Genomic DNA, 18786 nt, shown 5'->3' with positions numbered 1-18786 from the left:
TTACCTAAAATTTGGAAAATTTTAGGGGCTAATGTTCGCCCAGTGGGCTAATTTTCCATGATTTTTCCACAAAAAAGATTCGCCAATTTCCAATTTTATAAAAGACGATTCGCCCAAATTTTAGAATATAAAATTATTTTACCTTAAAAATCGCCAACATTATATAGAGACTATATATAAAATAATTATAAATTTGATTAATTTTACAAATATATCAATAAACATTTATAATTTCCATATTAGGGATTAGTGAGATTCGCCAATGTTTTAAACTTCAAGAAAATTTTCCATCCTTAAAATTTTCCTTGAGGTCCTAAATGATTAGTTGCAAAATGAAGCTCTATGCCATCCTCTGAAAGCTAGAAAGGGCATCCCATTATCCCTGCAATATTACTTTGAAAACAACCAAGCCATCCCATTAGCACTATCTCAATGCAACAATAACCCCAAAAATTCAATCATTTATCTTAAAGTAAGGGAATGTGTATATCAACAACTACTCCAAGCAAGGCTAGAAATTGACAAGACATGTTTTTTTTTTTTTTTTGTTAAAAAAAACACGTGTTTCTATTCGAAGGTGTTTCCTTTGATGTGCACTTCCAAGAATTGTGGATTAGAAATATATATACACCAAGAAATAGATTCACATGAATATTGTATATTTCAAGACAAATCTATGTAAGTATAAATCTAAGTACTCGTAGACACTAAAATCGAATTTATTGTAAGAGAGTGTAATAGATATACTGAAGTTTTGTACTATAATGTGTTACACAACCAAAGAAGCCATTACATGCAAATACGCTAAAGCAAACTCCATTAACGAGTATTTATAGTGTTAACAAGCTACCAAGGAAAAAATGAGTTGCAAAGAATCTAAACCAAATCTCAATTAAAATTGGAGGGAGTTCCTCTTATGACATTATAGGGCTTTTGGTTGAATATGTGCCTTCAAAGTGCCTTTCAATATTTTCAAAAATGAAGTTAACTTGATGGAAAAGGAAATTAATATTTTCTTAGGCTGAGAGGTATCCTTATTTTTATTTCAATTACAGAATCTGTATATTTTAATGAACATGGAGCAAGATCAAAGACATAGCAAAGTCAATTGTTAATTTTACTCTACGACGTTGGATGTCTGAGATGTCCAAATCACAATCGATATACACACAGTGCATGCAGAGTAACTGAAGAGGAATGTCAAATTATTTGATTAAGAGATGGCATAGGAAAATGTTAAGACAAACCAATAATCATAGACATGGAGAAGAAAATTTTTTCATAGCTTTTCACAACATACTATTTTCTTCCCTCAAACAAGTTTGTTTTGCTTGCTTCTAATCTCAGATTTTTAGAACCTTATCCGATTTGATAAAAAGAATGGAGGTGTGGAGCCTAATTATCTTCTGTATTCAAAGGTATCGCCACATTAGACCCCAGTTCGTAATGGGGCGGCAACACCACCCATAAAATATTCGCTGCAAGGGGGGTCCACGGGGGGGCGATTGCGACCTTTTGGGAGCCCCCCCTTGGTGGGGGGATCGAGGGAAGCACCCCCGAAGCTAAGAATAGATGTAAAATTTCCTTGTAAAATGTTGTAATTTCGTAGTCAATCTGGGTCGTTCATTAGGCAGAGATTTGACAGTAGAAGTTATGTTTAATTTAGGGTTTTTTGCCCTAGAAGGCAACCCCTCGCTATATATGAGGGAATTGTATTGCATCTATATAAATCTATATTCTGAGTGAGGAAAGGAGAGGAGATTGAGAGTGAATATGGAGTTACAACGGATCTGTTGTAGGTTGTATCTCTTCAGTTTTCTGGATAATATAATAAAAGAAGGACTAGTTGTTTCTCCATGGACGTAGCCCAAACTGGGTGAACCACGTATATCCGTGTCTCTCTTGTTTTATGCATTTTCTGTGTTTATATTTCTGCAATATTTTATGTGTTCCATTGCTCTGTAATATATAATTTTATAACAGTTGTAACACCCTCTAAGGTAAATGTGCATATAAACAACATAATAGGAACATAAATACAATAAACATATCAACCATCAAAATCCATATATATATCAATACATTTGCACATGAAAATCAATGGAATGAGTTTATCATTAATAAATGCAATGAACCAACCGGTGATGGGACTACCACGTTCCACCCAACCATAGATTGTTTGAGCCAAGTCTCTCTTCAGCCAATCAGCCTCATGCCATTTTCCAAGCATGAATGTGGGACTCATAAAACACATCAAAAAACACCAATCAATGTGAATGCCATTAGAGTTCTCCACCTACACTGTGAGGAATTTGAGTGCCTCCTAGTCTCTCAGGCTTTACTGTGCATCCATAGTTTGATCCAGGGATCATTAGGCCCTACACCGAGACATACTCTCCAGGATTTACTGTGCATTCCATCTCGGAATCACTAGGGCCAATGGAGAGAAAATCCACCTCTCGGCTTTACTGTATATCCCGCCATTCACCAGCAAGGATTCCTGGGCCCATTGAGGCACACAATGGCTTTATCGTGACCCAAAATCTAGTTCAAGGGTTACTAGGCCAGTGGATTCATGCATCCTCAGTCTAGTTCAGGGACCAATACCACCATGTGTTTGTCAATTCAAAGATCCACCCCACTCAGCTTCGAATCCAATCCGGCCATCCCCCACAAAATGCATGAGAGAATCGATCTCATCAAAGCTATCAGGAAATGGCAAGGCTAGGATAAAAATATTGTCACACCTGGCAAGACCCATGCCATGGTAGAAAATAAACACATGCAATCCCATGCATGCCAAATCTAGCAAGGAAAATACACATGCAAGTTGATACCTACAATGAACCCTGTTGTAGTTGATTGATCCTACCTTTCCCTACTTGATCCTTGCTTCCTCTTGCCTTCATTCCCTTTCATGCTCCAAGAAAACTCTAAGTATCGAAGAGTATGAGAGAGAGAGAATAATGAGAGAGCTCCAAAGCTAAACTAACCAAGTCTTGAGCCAAAAGCTTGCCAACTAATCCTCAAAAGCCTTTTTATTAATGAGGCCTCTATTTTCTTCATTTTCCATTATTTTCCTTCAATTTCCTCCTCACATTCAACATGTGACCTTTCACCTTCCTTTTCTCCTAATTTCCATTATTTTCATAAATAAATGTGCCAAAATACCTTTTTGCCTCTTTAATGCCTTAGCCATTACCTTTGCCATTTTCCTTATCCATAAACAACCAAATGAACACCCCCTAGGATGTCTTGCCCACCATCCATCTTGGAATACGTGTCCCATCATCCGTGGTATTTATATATTTTTACATGGAATTTTCACCAAGGCTATTACAAAACCCTCCCCCTTGGGGGAACACCGTCCTCGGTGTTCAATGACACCTATAACCAACAAGACTGCTGAAAACAAAACATACTTCTAGGGAGCTTTAAAACACAACTCATTGTAGTATTTACAATGAATGATCCGCTCAAAAGCAAAACATCATGACAACACGACCAGATAAAAACCATACCGCATATTGGAGCTTTATAACACAGCTCATTACGGTATTTACAATGATATACACATATACACATTTTCTTAACCAACAAATAAATGATACATTGTCATATCAATCAACAAGGGAATCCAAAGGCTCACACCTCCACCCTCAAAGTAATAACATGATTCACCTCCTTCCCACGAAGTCTAGAATCCACTACAAAGTCAAATTTGCATCCAATGTCCAGCACTATAATCCTGTGCCACTTGTCCTCTCAGCGAACAGTTACTGGCTCATTGTCCTAGTGCGCACTCCTAATGTGCATCTAATTCCATCTAGAAATGCTAATGACCAAAAAAAATCCATCCGTGACCTTCCCTTCTCTGCTACACAGTCCCTCAGGAATCTGGTCACCTCTTCCATGTAGTCACTCACCTTCCAAGTTCCGTTGGCACCCCCATCCCGTGCAATCCATCCCTTGGCAAGGCTTCCTCGCATCAAAAGATTCAAAGACCAAGGCATATACCTGCCTCAAAACTACCATACCAGTCATAGCATGCTCATGGCAATCAATGGAGGGTACCAATGCCCCACAATGGCCCTGCTCCTGAAGTGCTTAACCAACATACTGTTGCATGTTTCAATTTCTTTCGTTGTTGTTGCTAATTCTTGTAATCGATTTCAACCACCCAACTAGGCATGTTCATTCTTCTTGTACCAAGAATATAACTTCCATTAGATTCAAAATAAATTGAAATAACTTCAAATCATACCTCATTGGTAGTTCGTCAATAAGGTACACTTGGAATCCTGTTTGCTTCTTGTCACAAGAAGTCAAACTAGCATCTTTGACCAAATCAACATGTATAAAAATATCACATCAGGTTAGCTCAAAATACAACCATCATAGATCAAAATCATCAATCACATGTAACCATCATAAACCAGAATCATAGATCACATATAATCATCATATACCATAGTCATAAATCACATGCATAATAAAACTAAAATAAAATGTTGATACTTATCCTTTCATCAATCCTTAGCTTCTATCTTCGTCTTTATTCCATACGCACTCTGAATCAGTTTCTACACCCGAAAAACAACTAGTGCCTTCTCCTCAACCATGTGCATAGACACATAGTGTGCATCACACACATACAACCACACTTGACACACAACACCATGCAATACATGCACCTACACCTGACGTACAACTCATACATCTTCAGCCAATGTTCCACACAGTGCATCATCTATAGCCGATGTGCAATACCACCCAATACATGTAACTACACAAAGTACAACACAACGAGTACATACGCCACAATACCATGACTACATGATGCACATGCATAATATCGCATGCCCATAACACAACATCAACAACATGCACACAATACCACATGTACACCAGTACCATATGTACAACATGTAAACAGTACCACCAGTACACCACACCACCTATACAACATGTGCACAACATCCCATGTACATGGCACCACCTACACGTGTACACAATGCAACATGTACACTACACCACTATACAATGCGTACACAATACCACATGTACACAGTACCACACACACAACATGTACGCGACACCAAATGTACACATCACCATATGCACGACATATACATAGAACCACATGCACACAACGCCACTTGTACAATGTGTAAACAACACCACACGCACATGACACCACTTGTACAATCATGCACACCACACCATAGTACCAATGTACCACATGCACACAACACCACTTGTACATAGCACTGCATATCCAACACGTACATAGCATCATCTGTACACAACACTGCATATCCAACATGTACATAGCACCATATGCACACACGACGCATATACATAGTGAAGACAGTACAATATGTATACAACACCCCATATGCAATATTCACACAACCCTATTTGTACCATCCTATACATAACATTGCATAAATAACATGTACACATGATATGTATACACAACACCACATGTGCACACATCATATATGAAACATGTACAACATATACAATATATGCACAACAGTAGTACCACACATCCAAAACCATATTGTCCTTACCAAGAAACCTTGCTTCCCGTGTCTTATCCATGCTTACCCTAGCATGTCGCAAACCACACTACTTTCACTTTGCTGATGTATCCTTCAACATTACCTGTCATAACATAAACATAGGCATAATACAACTATACAATATCAATTCATATCCACATGATATTGACCTCGTATATTTGTCGTGACTACTCTTCCCAATTGATTCCTCGTAAGACCAGGAACCTCTTCATGTCGTTCTCCTGCATAAGAAATCATTCCTCCACAAGAATGATCCCTGACAACCCTGTCAGACAGTAACATAGATACATGGATACATACATACATATATAATCGTTAGCATAAAACAATCATCACCTTGTCAGACAATGACATACATACATTCATGTATACATATATAAACATCAGCATAATCATGATCATAACATAATCACCATATAACATAAGGTCTAGGTTAAGAGAAATTCCTTTATTCATGCAACACATGCGCAACAACAGTTCCCAATATAGCCAAGGCATATGACACCTCTGATCCATTTACTTTACCTTTTCTGGTTACATTTCTTGTGTCTACACTGCTACTGTCCATTTACCACAATGGACCCAACCAGTCCAACCAACTATCATAGTCTTACCTTCCACTGCGCTTACTCATGCACAAAGCTTCATCTAGGTCTTATATCATTGGTTGGGTACCACACATCTCTCCCGATTTCCATCTTTCCTCTTTCCCAACCAATTCCCAAGACTCAAAACATAAAAGGCAAGACAAGAAACAAACAAGAAGAAGACCATAAAAACCAAGCAACATGACTCCGCAAACAAAGTGGTATGGCCATACACTAGACATAAACAAAGCCACAAATCAAGTTCAACAATTCATAAAAGACCAAAAGCACAAGACTAACAAAAAACACCATGACTCAATCCCGATGGTTCCCAGGGAAACTTAACTAGAGCCTTCTTCAAGATTTCATGGCAATCTCTTGCCATGCAATCCCCTGCATCATGCTACCATAAACACATAATTGTCAGTGCATAAATAAAAATACACCAGTTACTTTATCTTGTTGTGCCAAGCACGTTGCTTGCAACTTAACACATCCACGCCATCTCTTAAGGGACTCCAATCCTTTAATAGATCCACCTATAGCTAAAGACTAGCTAATATACCTATCAAGTACATGTTCATGAATATAGCACATATCCACATAATATCAAACAAAATCAAGGTTAAGAAGACTTCCTGTGTGCAAAGCACTCATTCGTTCGAAATTAGGGTTTCCAAACATAGCCAAAGGAATTCTTACCCAATTCCTTTCTTTTACCTTTTTACCTTGTTGGAATCGAGGCTTACTATCTATTGTCACACCACCCAACTATTAGTTATATAGACACATCAACTATTACCTTGTCATGCTAATACCAAGCATGTTACCCTACAACTACTCACACATATCATCTACATGTTCCAAATATCAAGACAATCATATCTAATAATTTGAAATCAACCATTACCAGGACTAACAATCATGTCATAATCCATAGTCAACTCATAGTCATCAGTCATAATACTACAACTATCACCTGCTATACTCAAGTACATATCAACTGTCTCAACACATATATTTTAGTACAATCATCTTAAAACAAGATCATTTGAACACATACTCATATTATGCAATTCATCAAAAATTCATACCATGTTAAATAAATCAACTAGATGACATAATCAACACTCAAGCACCAAATACATGACATAAGAAACTGATACCTTAATGTATCTCAGGGGAGGTGATCTTTGTTTTCACAAACAATCTAGTTAGCACAATATAACTTTACAACACATTAGCTCAAGCACTCATAAGATCATGATATCCATAACAATATCTAACTAACATGTTCACATCGTAAAATCATACACATAAAGTCAATCTAGATTAGTATGACACCATCTCACAAATATGTCATTTCATACCTGAATATCGCAACCATAACCATCTGCATAAGTCAAACAAGTTAACACAATACATATAACATCAAGATCCTCTAGGCAATGAACATAACCATCATGCATATGACCAATCAATATCTCAATCAAATGACCCTAATCATCAAGTTAATAGCATATAACAACAATAAGCTATTTATCATACTTGTCAACAACATACAACATAATCATCAAGTTATCTAATATAAAACAACAATAGCAATGCATACAACTACAGGTTACTATCATTCTTGACTATCTGACACATGTGCATATAACCATGCTAATCATCTAACATCTATCATGAATGTAACCATAACATCAAATACATGTTCATAAACCTAATGTATATAACCCTAATGCATATAACAATCCTTAATCTACATACCTACATGCCAAACATACAATACCTGTATGACGATCTTCTCTTATCCCAAAGTCCAATGCTGCAACCTCATTATGATTATCTGCATCCCTTGCTCTATCTCAACTAGCTCATTAGCATCATACCAACCAATAGCATCAGGATGACCTAAATTACATACAATGACTTCATAAGGCATGTTTGACCTACTATACATGCATAATCATAGCCACGACCATACATACATAACAACAACCATTACTCCATTGTACTCATTGTCACATGCAACCAAAATTATGCATAAGCAATGCCAAATAAATTACACCTACGCATAAATGCATGTAGTCGAACATAAGCGATTAATTCTTGTAATCAACCTACAAGATTGATACATGTAATCAAAATATTCAAAAAATGTAACCTAACATACAAGGATGTAAGTAGGTATCATGAAATCGACATGTAAGCGACATATAATTCATACACAGTCAATCACATGTTCCAAAAATCAAGACATCATGTCTATTAACTTGAAATCAGCTTTCATCAATACTAACAACCTATAAGCATACCCCCTTACTATCCATGGTCCACACTAAGGTAGGAGGAAGCTACTATAATGGCCCAATCTCCAATGTCCAATTATGGAAATGGGATCTCCAAAGATCTACTAAATTCAACCACACTTGAAAAGAAATTGATTTTTATTTTTCATAAATTTGTATGAGACTAAGTCAAAAACATTGCACTTATTCCACTTGTAACATAATAACTAAAAACATGCCACTTTTCCATTTCCTTACATGCAACTTTTCAAATTCTTTGGATGCAACCTTTCAAATTCCCTACATGAAACTCTTCAAATTCTTTGCATGAAAATAGGCATAGATCGGCTACATCCATATTATCATACTACAATATTATCCCATCTAAAAAATAACATTTTCTTCAAACAATTACCATACTTTCACATTTTCTTCAAACAACTACTATACTATTACATTTGCATGTAAGAATTTCTTCAAACACTTTACATGCAAACTAATGTAGCAAACTATTTGCATACAAGTAAGCATATATCAACTACAACAATACTATTACACATCAATACTATCCCCAAACACAAACAACATACTCATTGGGGCATTTTATCAAACAATTTGTATGCAATTAATCATTGAACCATTTAAGCATTTCATCAAACCTTTTGCATGCAAACTAATATAGTGAATGATTCAATGCATATATCCTAAATTTTAGTAGTAAAAGTTATGGAAATGTAACCATATGATCAGTGGTATTTTCCCTCACTATGGTTCAAGTTTCAACTTCTGAGATTTCATAGATGAAAAGTTATAACAAAAATACCAACACAATCATATTTGGTGCACAATTCTAGGAGTATCCAGAAAACTCGACTTCCACTGGTCATATCTTCTAAAATATTGCAAATAAATGTCTGAATTTTTTTATCACAATATCAATGGGATTTCCCCTCATTGTGGAAAAAATTTCAGCTCCTGAGAGTCCCCAGAAGGAAAGTTATAACAAAAATGTCAGCGTGACCTGTTTGAGGCCTGATTTTAGGAGCATTTAGAAGGCTCGACTCCCTCTACTCATATCTCATAAAATGTTGCGACCCAATATCTGAAATTTCTACCACATAATCAGTGGTATGTACCCTCAATGTCTACAATTTTTTAGCTTCTGAAAGCCTACAGAAGATGAGTTATTGCAGAAATTCTAACATGACATGTTTAAAGGTGCCTTCAGGAAGGTCATCTTCCTTAGATCATAATTCCTAAAGTATTGTGAACCAATATCTAAATTTTTTTACCACATTATCAGTGGGATTTACCTTCAATATGGACAAATTTTCAAATCTAATATGCCACAAAAGAAAAGTTATAACATATATGACAAAAAGGTCTAAAATTTAACCTTTGTTCTTCATTTCACCTATGATAGAGCCCATCCAGTCCAAGTGTTTGAACCTGGAAGCTCTGATACCACTCTATAACACCCTCCAAGGTAAATGTTCATATAACCAACATAATAGGAACACAAATACAATAAACATATCAGCCATCAAAATCCATATATATATATATATATATCAATACATTTGCACATGAAAATCAAGGGAATGAATTTTTCATTAATAAATGCAATGAACCAACTGGTGATGGGACTACCACATTCCACCCAACCATAGATTGGCTGAGCCAAGTCTCTCTTCAGCCAATCACCCCCGTGCCATATTCCAAGCATGAATGTGGGACTCATAGAACACATAAAAAAACACCAATCAATGTGGATGCCACCGGAGTTCTCCGCTTACACCGTGAGGAATTTGAGTGCCTCCTAGTCTCTCAAGATTTACCGTGCATCCGCAGTATGATCCAGGGATCACTAGGCCCTACATTGAGACATAATTTCCAGGCTTTACCGTGTGTTCCATCCTGTAATCACTAGGCCCAACGGAGAGAAAATCCACCTCTTGGCTTTACCGTATATCCCACCATTCACCAACAAGGATTCCTAGGCCCACCGAGGCACACTATCTGGCTTTACCACAACCCAAAGTCTAGTTCAGGGGTTACTAGGCCAGTGGCTTCATGCATCCTCAGTCTGGTTTAGGGACCACTACCACCATGTGTTTGTCAATTCGGAGATCCACCCCACTCAGCTTCGAATCCAATCTGGCCATCCCCCACAAAACGCATGAGAGAACCCATCTCATCAAAGCTATCAAGAAATGGCAAGGCTAGGTTGAAAATACTGTCACACCTGGCAAGACCCATGCCAAGGTAGAAAAGAAACACATTTAATCCCATGCATGCCAAATCTAGCAAGGAAAATACACATGCAAGTTGATACCTGCAATGAAGCCTATTGTAGCTGATTGATCCTGCCTTTCCTTGCTTGATCCTTGCTTCCTCTTGCCTTCATTCCCTTTCATGGTCCAAGAAAACTCTAAGTATCCAAGAGTATGAGAGAGAGAGAATAATGAGAGAGCTCCAAAGCTAAACTGACTAAGTCTTGAGCCAAAATCTTGCCAACTGATCCTCATAAGCCTTTTTATTAGTGAGGCCTCTATTTTCTTCATTTTCCATTATTTTCCTTCAATTTCCTCCTCACATGCAACATGTGACCTTTCACCTTCCTTTTCTCCTAATTTCCATTATTTTCATAAATAAATGTGTCAAAATACCTTTTTGCCTCTTTAATGCCTTAGCCATTGCCTTCGCCAATTTCCTTAGCCATAAACAACCAAATGAACACCCCCTAGGATGTCTTGCCCACCATCCAACTTGGAATATGTGTCCCATCATCTGTGGTATTTATATATTTTTACATGGAATTTTCACGAGGGCTATTACAGGAGTAAAGACCAAGTCCATATTTCTCTTTTGTCCATCGACTGTTACGAGAGATTGGGGCACCGTTCCAACTGCCTCACATCTTTGAGGTTTCTCTGCAAGCCCTCTCATCATCTCACCTCCTCCACTTCCTCCACAAGAGCCCACCATTACATTTTTAATGCAGCTTTAATTTCTTTAGAATTTTAAATGATGGCTAAGGAATCCAAAACTTGTATTTTGTCTGGATCATAAAAGTTCTCATAGGCCCGACTACCCACTAAAATTTGAAGCTCAAAATAGCCCAGCCATGAAATTACGACCATCCTTATCTACCCTACTATGTACTATTAGTTGATTATAGGTTGTTGGATTTGAATTGGTTTTATGGCAATTTTCATGTATCTTATAGGGTGATTAAAGATAGTTGAATTTGAATTGGTTTCAAATCAAACAACTTTATATCAAAATGGATGTGGACAACATAAAATTACTACTTTTTAATTATCATAACCACCTATAGAAATATTGTCATTTTGAATACTTCACTTTTAAAATAATCTGATGTAACTCTCTTGAGTCCCCTGGGATTCTAGAGCATGAAAATTCTGAAAGTATGCAAAATTATGACTCTCACCAGTACATGCCAAGTTACTGTGTAAAGTTGAAGCATTAAAAGTTGTGTTATGTATATGAATGTACTTGCAATTATCCTATCTGGTCACATAGACTATATCTAGTCTTGTGGACGTTAAAATTTCATTTCATTTCATTTCAAGATCAGAAATGACATACCACAATTCGAATCCTGTAAACTCACAAACACTCTGTAATTAGGACATAAGAGCGCCATCATCATGGGAGATTCGTGATCTGGTTTATGTTTTGCCGAAACACTCAAGAGAAGTAATCTCATCTTCCTACAACATGTGTACTAGAACTATAAATTATCAGAGTAGCAACACTGATTCAAATGTAGTTGTGCTCCATTCTAATTGTATTGACTCTTTAGAACTAGAAATTGATCATAGTTGTATATTGATTAATACCATGGATGAGCTTGAATGACAATCTTTATCAACAGATCTGCAAATAGTTATCGGTAATGATCGAAATCATTTGGAAAACCCCTCAAGGGTGCCTGCAATTAGCCATGGTGACAAGGAATAAATGGTTAGTTGTTACTCCCAATCCATGAAGCCAGACTGTGAAGGAGAAATAATAATAAGCAATGAGAGCTTAAACAACTCAACGAACCTGCGAGTTGATTCTCCCATGCAACAATTTTATGGTGCAGAAGTTGATTGGCTTCTTGACCACCCGGATAACATGAGTGTTGCCATGGATTCAAATGATTTAGCCATAAATACCAATCAACTGTGGAGTATTGATCTCCAGGTCGGTGAGGGCATGGACTACTGGCTGAGCATATTAAGACAAGTGGAGCCATTGTCCTTATTTTAGATTTCTCCACCTTCTCAGGCTTCGTCTCCGACTTTCACAATTGTTGAACATTAAATCTGACCTTGTATGCTGATCGTTTTCCAGCTTTACAAAGGTTCAGGTGTTCGATCGAGGAGACTTTACTTCATTTTTTTTCTTTTTAATTTTTCTTTAAGTAGGTTGCATGGAAGAAAGGTATGCTTACTAGTGGAATGCTATTATCAAAATTGTGTTGAAAGATATGTTGTGTTGGATTTGTGGAACTAGTACAATGTTTGAGTTTGATGTTGCACGAGGATACAAAGATTGTTCCAAGGATCTAAGGATAAATAAAGGATATGCAAAGTAATTTGAGTAGGGTATCTTTTTATGTGGAGCCAAAAAATGAAAATCTAGCAAAAAAATATATCTGAGGGCCTTATGAATGGTCACATAGATAAGGATTTCACAACAGATAAAGACTGAATATAAGTGGAAAGAGGCCTATATTGAATTTTTGTATTCCTAAAGCTACTTAATAATAGAAGATATGAAAAATAAAATTGATAATATATATCTACACTAGATATTTTATGCGTGGAGAGATTTGTACTCAATTATTTAATTTCGTTGGGCATTTAATAAATCAAAGGCATATATAGGTTTGTACTCAATTATTTATTTTGATTGGCTTGGACACTTAATTTATCCAGGGTTGCTATGAATCTATGTTAATAATTTCATTAGTTAACATAGGTGATTTTTAAGTATGTTATGGAGATATCCAACGAGTTCATTTCTTTAATTTGTTTAACTTTATGTGTAATCATAAATTTGAGTTTTTTTTTCCACTATTTACTTTCCATTGAAGCAAATTGCTTTCCATGTATTGTTTATATTTGTTTGATATGATAGTTTCAAAACAAAACGAACTACCTATCTGCAGAGCATTTCTTGTGATCTCTTTGCTTTTTCCAACCAAGCCTTCAAAGCAAACAATCAAAGATTAATTGATATACTCTGTTTGTATGTTTTGCCAGTCATAGCTCATGTATTTATCTTGTAAGGCATGAACTTTTATGAGATTAAAGTTGATTGAATGTTTTGGTATTGATAATTTTTGGGTCTTTTTGTAATTGACATTTGTTCAATATGGGAGACCTTTACTACTTTCATAGTTGTTGACCTTCATTTCTCTGGTTTCTAAAATAAGTTCTCCTCCAGCTTCCACATTAGCAAAATTTGGGAGAAAATATGGGTTCTTTGGCTCCATCTGATGCCAAACCCTTTGCTGATCCGATGATATTTTCAGCTCTGACATTTGCAACTACCTTGGTGGACAAAGACGACTTGCAGAGGTGGACAAAGACGACTCTTGATTTTCTACTATTTTTCCTTCTCGCTTTTCCAGATTTCAAGAATGACCGTACTTGAGCACTGCAACAATAGGAATTTCAAATGTGTCTGCCATGTCTATGTATTGGAGTATTATTGTATCCATGTCCCTGAGTCAAGTTCAAGAATTTTATAGTTTCTACAACTTTTATGTTCATGTTTGGGTTTCTCAAATAATGGTAAACTAAGTTTCCTGAACTTTGCAATCCAAAAGACCCACATATTATAAGTGATCTTGGAAAATACCACTTGTCTGGAGGTAGGATTGATCAAACGAGCAATGATTTTGTAAATAAAATATACACGACCTTTGTTAAAAAATGGGACCTATCTCGAATTTATGGCGATGACATGGTTACTGCAGACGATGTACAAGGGTTACTAGAAAATCTTGGAATTCAACATATCTTTGATGATAATATGAAATTAGTGATATGCTCTTCCGATCATATGAACTTCATAGTTTCCTTTCATTTTATGTCATGACTCTTTTAATAGCTATTTTAGTTTTTGATCTATGGTAGTCATTTTAGTTTTTATTAGTTTATTTTATCTAAATTACTTAATTTTAGTTATATTACTAATTTTATTTATTTATTAAAGTTTAATTTTAGTTATATTAAAGTTTAATTTATTTATTTTAATATTTTGTTTTAAAAAATTATTGATTGTTTGAATTGTAGATAGATATGGAAAATTTTGAGACACAAGATCATGAGAAGTTAAGGAAACTCAAAAAATTACAAAGCTCAAAGGGTTCCATTTTTTTTTGGAAAAATAAACTTTTGTACCCATGTGAGAAATTTAAACTTTTTGTAAGGGTGTGAAAAACTTATTCAAAATTCCTTTACACCTCTAAATTGCAATTGCTAGTTATTAAATTATCTTATAATTTGGAAAATTATAAAATTATTTAATAACATCAAACATTGTCATTATCATAACATCAAAAACAACGCCCAACGTGCTATAGGGAAACATCCATCTCCTTCTTCCATGCCACCTCATAGGATTCCAACCCTCATAAAACCCTAAACCTCATCTCAAATGAAACCCTAAATCCTCGCAGCACAGTGCTCACTTTTGGTCTTCGAAAACGTTTTGCCCTCCGAACCATCTACGACGATATTCATCCAGACATCCAGTCCGGCGGGCTCCTCCAGGTAGTTATTTCTCTGTTTCTGCTTTTAATTTCAGCAAGGGTACATTTTAATCTGCGATTTCACTGTTGCAAAGATAATGTCTATTCATCGAATATTGAAACGTTTGATAATGAAGGAAGTCCCCCTAGTATCCACTCATGTATCGATCCCAATTTTGCTGTTTCGTCCTCTTGAAATTCATGCAAATCCCCACATAAAAATCGCCAAATTCTGCACGGAAACAGCAACCCCATCCCCAGCTCCACCAGATGGGGGCGTTGTCACAGATTTTTTCATCAACAAATGCGGTATGTCAGAGAAAGATGTTTCAAATGTCCTTAAACTTCGCAAGGGCTTGCTGAATAAACCAAGCCAGGATTTGGAAGAAGGTTTGGAGTTGTTAAGTGAATGTGGTTTGACCACCCCTGCTCACATTCGAAGGGTGGTTCTTGGCAACCCTGGGATTTTCTTATATAAATCCAAAAGGGACTTAAAGTCTAGGCTCAGCTATCTAAGGTCTATCATCAACAAAGAGGATATCTGCAAGCTTCTTTATACCGATTCAAAAATTCTTGATCAGAGTGAGGATAAGCTTAAATCTGCGGTTTCAGTCTTGCAAAGATTGGGTATTGAGGGCGATGCATTATCAAAGTTATTGGCAAGAACACCCCGTCTCCTCACCCATACGGAGGAAAAAGTTATGGAGTCATTTAAAGTGGTGGAGGTCTGGGTCTTGAGAGGGGATCCAAGATATTTGGGCACGCTTTGCGTTCGTTTCTAGGAATGCGAAAAGAAAAGATAGATCGAAAACTGCAGTTTTTGTGCAGTTTAGGTTTCTCCGAAAAACAAATTTACAAGCTCTCATGTTCGACGCCGGGGATTTTGGGACTTTCAGAGGAAAAACTGAAACGGAATGTAGACTTTCTTGTCAAATCACTGGGGCTTCCATTGGATGATATTGTTAGATGTTCCAATCTGTTGACATGTAGCTTGGAGACGAGGATAATCCCTCGGTATAGAGTAATGGAGGCCTTGAAGTCCATGCAACTGTTGAAGAGAGAGAGGATTTCTCCACATATTGTTAAATACACAGACAAAAAATTCTTGGAAAAGTATGTTAATGGGAATCCCGAATACTCCTCCGTTCTGCGGGATATTTACTATGGAGAGAAAGCTGTGAAAGCTAATCGTTGACAAGGAGACTTGCAGTGAGTGTGTTTCAGTCAAAAGGATTCAACGAAAGTTGTGAGCAGCTTCAATCAATATGAAGTTCAATCGTTGTGAGCAGCTTCAATCAATATGAGATTTCATTCACTGCCTTTATTTGTAGTCTTTTGTGGATTCCTTGGCATAAAAGAAGGGTGCTTGTAGCAGGGGCCAGCTAACAGTTCTGAGAAACAGATTTTAGAACAGGAGCGATTCACAGCATCGCTTTTAACTGAAGGTGCAACTCACCTCCTTCGTTACCTCAGCATGAGAAAGGCAAATGGCCAATATTGATTTGTAATCAACACACCCCAGACATTATTGTGTTGCCAACTTGTACTTTACAGAGTTCAGCGTGCGTCTGAGCACATACAAATACCTCATCTTTGCAAACCATAAACAGAGTTAGCCTCTTATTTGAATGGATGTTATTAATGGCTTTAAATGAGTAGTTTAACTCTTATATAATGGCAGATTGCCTTTACCGATATATGCATTTTCGATGCAGAACAGTATTTTTGTTTTAATTTCTTAGCAATTTCTGTCATTTTTCTACACATTTTCTGTTAGTATTATATGTTTTTATAGCAAAATATGAAGTCGTTATCGATTGGACTGGAACCCTAGTCAAGTATTCAAATGACACAATCATTTTAGGGTTATGCCTTCTTGGGCGATCTTAGTCCCTTGCAAGCCTACAAGTTTTTTTGAATGAACCATTGTATTTAGACATGGATGATTTCACAGTACTATTTTAATACATAGATATTTTATTTTTTTTATAGAATTTTAAATAATACTTCTGCAAATTTAACATTGCCTATATAGGCTTGTCCTTGTTGTCAAACATGGTTTGGATGGACTGTGGATTGTAACCTGGAGTATAATGCATTTTCATTTGAGTTTTAGTCACAACACTTTTTGTTCTGTTGTGAATTCTTTGTCATAATGTTTTTATTAAAAAATTGTTAGAAAATCAGTTTATCTGAAATGGGTTTGGAAAAATATTGATTTGTAGAAATGTCATGATTCTTCCGTGTCTTGTTCTTTAGAATGGAGAGCATTGGCATTGGGTGAGTGGTGGTTGGATAGTAGGTCCATGATTTTGAGATATAATTGGATTATCAAGTCTGAATGTCCCTTGGGTATTATGTTTGACTATCTATCAACCACTCATGGATGAGTCAAACTTGCAAATGACAAGTAAACTCATAAGTTACTAAGTAATGAGTCCAACTCATGGGCTCATTGGTGCTATAGATATAAATGACAAAAAAAAAAAAAACCTCATTTTTAGTGAACTTGTTAATTGTAATGAACTTTTAATTCAAACTTTGGCTTTATAAAAAAACAAATAAAGATTGCAGTGAACCTTGTTAATTGTATTGAACTTTTAATTCGAACTTTGACTTTATAAAAAAACAAATAAAGATTGCAGTGAACCTTGTTAATTGATTTGAACTTTTAATTCAAACTTTGACTTTATAAAAAAACAATTAAAGATTGCCCAAACTTTTGACTTTAAAATAAATAAATAGGGATTATTCAAACTTTAAATGTAAATCTTTGCTAGATATTAAACCTTTAAAAAAAATTATTGAAAAATTGTAGAATCATCCAAGATGAATTAATGCCATATTATATGTCAAAAGTGTGTGTGTGTCTATATATATAAACTAGATTTTAGATACTCAATTCACCTAATAAATTCTTGATTAGCTTATTAAGAGCATGAAGATAAATTTAATGGCATGCATCTTTAAAAAATGTAACTACCCTTGTGTAGACAATTGGGGAATAAGGAGGGAGCCAAAAAATGTAAGCGCTAATGCACTCGAGATCCTATTGTAGTCTAAACTAGTTTTATTTAGTAATATGTGTGGAACAACCATAAAATAATCATATCAACAACATTCTATAAATTTTAATTAGTTCCACAAACAAGAATACAAATATCATCTCATCATCAAAGAACAACATGCATGTCACATGCATATGCACTCACCCACATATATTACACACAAGTAGTCTACATAATATCCAAAATAATGCATAAAATTCATTAGTTTCCAAGCCACATATAAGACAAGTCATCAAGTCAATGAAGGACAAACAACCAAATTATATAGAAAATAAATCCATACAAAATGGGGCATCACATACTCCCTCTCTTTGAGAAACTTAAACTTTATTTTGAAATTATTATGCAAATACATGAAGCTTGTACTATGTCAAATTTTATTCTAAATAATTACATTTTGGTGTCATTTATATCATGTTAAATATCATAAAGAATTGACCATTTCACTACTTTAGTTTCTTTCAAAATTCATGTATT

At 35.8% G+C, this 18786-nt stretch overlaps 1 pseudogene; it reads left to right on the top strand.

Annotated features, from left to right (window-relative positions):
* Positions 1-9669: 9669 nt before the first annotated feature.
* On the top strand, positions 9670-12747 carry LOC149236075 (uncharacterized; annotated as a pseudogene).
* Positions 12748-18786: the final 6039 nt, after the last annotated feature.

The sequence above is a fragment of the Pinus tabuliformis genome, chromosome 8 (assembly GCF_031772625.1).
Source record: "Pinus tabuliformis cultivar Carrire ecotype Pingquan chromosome 8, CPIR1, whole genome shotgun sequence".
In the NCBI taxonomy this organism is placed as follows: Eukaryota; Viridiplantae; Streptophyta; class Pinopsida; order Pinales; family Pinaceae; genus Pinus; species Pinus tabuliformis.
Note: the sequence above shows the minus strand (reverse complement) of the source record. Positions and strands in the feature narration are given on the sequence as shown.